The following is a 5,464-nucleotide window of genomic DNA, read 5'->3' as shown; positions in this document are numbered from 1 at the left end:
AGAATACAGCATCATTATTAAATGCTGGGAAGATGGTAATGATGACGGTAAACAAAATGGATAATGGTGTCTGGGATGCTGGATGCCTTCCACCTACACGTTGTGCATGTGTAAAGAGAAAAGCGAGCATCTGGCATACCAGATGGTTTCTATTTGACATGCCCAAAGTAAAAAGAAGAACACTGGATTGAAAGATATGCTCCTACTGGTACCCATAGTTAAGTATTCAAATATGCCACAAGCATTTTTCTCTATAGGATATTAATGTTACTGTGCATCAAAAAGAAATTTAACAAAATAACTCCAAGAGAAATGAACAGCATTTAAATGTTTTCTTCACTGTGGAAAATCCTCACTTTTAATCATCTGTGGGGCTTCTCATTCCCTGCAAACTGTTTTCACATCTTCTAGCCAGGCAGGTTCCAGAAAGGAAAAGAGTGTCTCACGGTCCTTATTCTCTTTGTGTTTCTTCCCAATTTAAAGCATAGTCATGCTGAATGCCATATTTTTTTTCTTGGCTTGTTTTGATGTCTATCTCAAGAAGGTTTGATTTCTTAAAATATATCAGGTATTTCATTTCCTAGTTTATAAATAGCTCAAAACTTCTGTGATATAAATCTCTGTATTCATGTTCCTGGATTCAAATAGGAGAAGAGAGATACAGCACGGAAGGAATGCTCAGCAGAAATGCTTCCCAGAAGCTAAACAGAACTGCCCTGAGTTGCCAAGACCAACTTAGGGTACAGCATAAGATAGTCTCAAGAAACTAAAGTGAACTCTAAAACTCTCCCTGCCCTTTATATATGTATTCATGAATATATATGGATATATTTATAAATAAATTCACTAAATGACCTTTATCAAATAGTGAAGTTTTACCAAACATTAAGGGATTACAGTGAATCATGCTAATATCGCAGTATATTATTCATTTTTGTCTTGTTAACTCCATTTAATTTATATTGCTGAGATAAATTTATTCTAAATTATGACAGATTAGTGTACAATTATGCTCTGTCCTGAATATTTCACAGTCATCCTTCAAATGTGTAAAGTATGAACCTCTTATTTATGTTAGCTGCATGGGAGTTTTTAATATAAAGACCATGCAGTTAGTATTGTTTCATAATTTTATGAAATATGACTTACCATCTCAAACCAAACATAATAGGTATTTCTGACAAATACGTGTACAAACTTCAAGAACAAATTTAATCAAACGGCTAAGCAATATTCACTATAAAATAGGACTATCATCTTTCATGATGAGCTTCATTTATTCATCACTTCAATTATGTTTATTTCAGGTTAGATTGCCCAGCCTACTCCTGCCCCTCTGTCAAAGTAACTAGTATCTTATTAGCATGCTTTTTTTCCTAAACCCATGCCACAGAGCCTTCCTATAAATATTACAGCTTTTTTTTTTCAACTGCTAAAATTGAGCTCCAAAAGATTCCTGGCTGTGATTACTAGACTTTGGAAGGTACATAACATATAATGTTAAATGAGGACATTGGGATAGAAAGAATGTCTGTTGGTCTTTGTGTGTAATAACAAATGTCCTTGCACAAAGGGAGTGCTAGATTTTCTTCAGTACAGATAATAAAATATCTTAACAGAAACAACGGAAAGAGAATCATAAACAGATTATTTAGGATGACTGTGAATATGTAGGAGTTTCTCTGTGCCGCTGATATTTTGTGGTCTGTGGAAACAAGAGGATTCTGCTTCTGGGATGGTAGCTATGCTGTGTGTGCGTTTGTTGTAGTAGCTATAGAAAGTAGGAAAATTTAAATCAGTACACTTTTTAGAACATGATATTTTCACTGTATTAGTGGCCTCAAACTGCCAGGCCAAAACACCTCTGAACATGTAAGCTGTTCAAAAGTACTTATGCTGGTTGTTAAGACTCAGTACAGAGATTTTATAGGCAAAAAGATTTAGTCATACCACATATTAAAATACATGTCAGAGATATTGAAGATGATTAGAATGTCACATTTTTATTAGTTATTTACAACTTGTTTAGGATTAATTTTGTGATTTCTAGTAGCCTTATATAAGATTGAAATATTGAAAAAGTTTATCTGTATCAGTCTAATGAACGTATTTATACAATATAAGAATATTAACAGACGTTTTAAATAAAATTCCTGCATAGGTCACGCAGAAAAAAGTCTTAATTTCATACACATCTGAAAATCATTCAACTAAATCAAAAAGTTATGATTGAGAAGTTTTGATATGCATGACAATGTCTGCCATCTCATCAATTCTTTTACCAGAGATATGATGGGGAAATCGCAGGAAAATTACGTCATCTCGGTCTCAGATTTCACCTCAGCCTTACTTATTAATACAAATTTGCAATGTCCCAACACTCCATATTTTAAATTTTGTTTAGTTTTGTTCATCCACTCAGATAACACAGATTAAATAGGTAACAAAAAGTTGAATATAGTCAATACTATTAAAGACTGGAGAACTCAAAGCCTGAGAGAAAAGTCGAAGTGCAAGAAGCTGTCATGGAGTCACATGTGTTAAATACCATAAGAGAAGATTGCAAAGTCAAATTCAAGCTCCTTTAATAGTCGTAAGAGGGTTTATAGGTAGGAATTATGGGTGACTCAAGTCTCAACTTACCAGGCAAAGGTATGAAATCATACTTTAAACCATACATACTCGATTTTCTTATTCTGTGGAATGTCATTTTTCCAGTCCCAACTGTGTCACTCGTGATTTATGAGATTGGACAGACTGGAGTACAACTACTCTAGATGTCTCGTACTTCGTGAAAGTTCACCATGATGAGCCTTCCCGAAAAGACATATACCATAATGTCAAGAAAAGGCAATTCCAAGCTAAAATTAGTGGATATGATATACCCGTGAATATGGTTTAGGACGTAGTAACAAGAACTCTATAAGGTGGAATAGGTAAGGTCAAGACAAAATTCTAGGAGAACGGTAACTGAAAAACACAAGAATACCAGGAGAGAGGTTTAGCTCTTCAAATACTTGATCAGCACAAATTAGAACTAAGGCTGCAAACTGACAAATTAAAGTGTCCCCAGCTCTGCAGGGCATTTGAAACATTGCAGGGAAACAGGGTCCAGAAAGAGTCAGGTTACTACCATTCATCCAACCCGACAGTTAAAGAATGTCTGAAGAGATAGACCTGTCTCTCCAACTTACAATCAGTGGGTACCTGGTGTTTAACAAGCTTGGTGGTTTTGTGCACTCCTTCAACAATGACGAAGAAAGGTCTTAAATGGGACAGAAACTGCTGTCATTTGTTCAGGACAGATAGCCTAAGCACCAGAGTTTTATACAAATACATTGAATGTCTAAAAACGTTTTACTTGGGAAGCAACTATGCCTTCATTTATTCCTATGAAATTAGTCATATTTTATCTGCCTACAATGGTTTTTGTTGATGTGATAGAGGTTATTTTACTTCTGATAGACTATTTAATGAATTTTTAGTGTGTAAGGGTCACACGGAGAATGATACCCTAGACTTGAATAGGATGCAACAGCAAAGAATGTTTATTCTGCAGAGAACCTGCGTGCAGGGGTCTACCATGCCCAAAATGGAAAGCAGAAGAATGGGCTTTGTGGGATTAGTGTAGGAGTGGGGGACTTGTTTCTCTCCTTCCTTTTCTCAGTTGGCTCTATTTCTAGAGGTGTGGATGTACTTGTGATTGATTAAGGCTCTGGAGTATTTGGAGGACATTTGCTGATTAACTATATTTGGCATAAGCTAGGTGATGAATCACCTAATTCAGGCTAGGTGGTGGGATATTTTTCCTGATTGGCAGCCTATGAAGGGTGATTTTTCCTGGAATTGACTTGTTTTGCACTTTTCCAGTTCCGTGAAACTGAAACTTAGGGCTAGGCCTCCAAAGCCAGTTTGCATCCTGTCATGGCTCTGGCTGACTCAGACCTCTCAAATGAGGTAAAAATCATAATGATTAAATTTAGCAAGTGACAACTGGATACTAGATTGTGTGCATTGAAGACAGAGCTATTATAGGAAAAATAGTAAATCCTTAGAACTATATACATTACAACAGATGCAGAGGTAGGTTCCAGAAGAAGATGAAATTAAAATCCTGAAGCATATATGATGAAAGATAAAACAAAATCTCTTCTGGATCTTGTAGGATTATTTCTTAAGATATTTTAAAAAGAGTTTCCTAAAAAGATAAAGTAAGATAGTGGTACAGAGCTATAAACTCTGTACTTAGGAATCAAAGACAGGATTGCTGTGAGTTTGAGGAAAGGTTTGGCTGCATAATGGGCTCCAGGCCAGTCAGGGCAACATAGTAAGATTCTGTTTCAAAACAGAAAAAAAAAGCAAGCATAATACAAATACCAAAAAAACTATATGTGTGTGTGTAAACAATAAATTTTTTGCATATGCATAATATATAAATGTATCAAAATAATTAATAAAAAATTTTGTCCTAGTTGTAGACTATAAAATATTGCCATATACGACAAAGTGTTAATTAGTCAGTGTATTTAAAAATACCATAGAAATAAGTAAGAAAAGTGAAAGACATAAAAATAGGTCATTAGAGATATTCTTAGTTTGTTTTTTTGGAAGGTATTAGGATGAGATATATAGGGGTGACAGAAGCCCAGTAGAGGTCTGAGTTGCAGTATAGTGTACAAAGCACTCTAGTACAACCTATGAGTGAAAGACCCTCAGAGAGAATCTTCCCTCGGGAAGGAGATCCCCACGCCCAATGACCAGGCCGAGACTCACCGGATGCAATCAGCAAGAGGGTTTATTGTCAGGATAATACCGTCTCAGTCAGCTTGGAAGAAAAGACCGGGGACGTTTTTTTTTTTTTTTTTTTTTGGTTCTTTTTTTTCGAACCAACCAGGGCCTTTGGCGCTTCTAAAGGCGCTCACGTTGAGCTAAAAACGAGTTTTTATAGGGTTCTGGGGAGCAGAAGCAGGCATACAGAAGCAGATGCATGGTTATAGGGACTTGATTGGTGGATTCAAATGAGGCGCGGATGCATGGTTTACATGCAGGGTGGGGCGTCCAGAATGTCAGGGGCTAGGGGCTTATCCCTTCCTGCCAGATGGCCTATGAGTCAGTTCCGATACCTCGAGCTGGTTCTGCATTCCTTCTTCCTTATCATTGTGGTCTGTCAGTTTTAACGGCGGGGCATGCCCCACAGGACCTGGGCGTGCCTGGGCTCGCCTGGGCCTGTTTCAGCTCTGAGCCTGTGAATTTTAAAACTTATTTTTTACTTTTATACTTGTGGACCTTAAGCTCGTATAATTTTCCTTTTAAGGGGGGTCTTTCATGAGAAGCAAAATACCTATTCATTTATTTCTTTAGAAAGAGAGTAAAGTAGATCATTTTAAGCTACACTCTCTAAGGATGACCTGAAGGTTGATACACACATCAGATCAAGACTTGAGAAGGGGCTGAGCAAGATGTA

This window comes from Rattus rattus, chromosome 18 (genome assembly GCF_011064425.1).
Source record: "Rattus rattus isolate New Zealand chromosome 18, Rrattus_CSIRO_v1, whole genome shotgun sequence".
NCBI lineage: Eukaryota > Metazoa > Chordata > Mammalia > Rodentia > Muridae > Rattus > Rattus rattus.
This window is presented reverse-complemented; position numbering follows the sequence as displayed.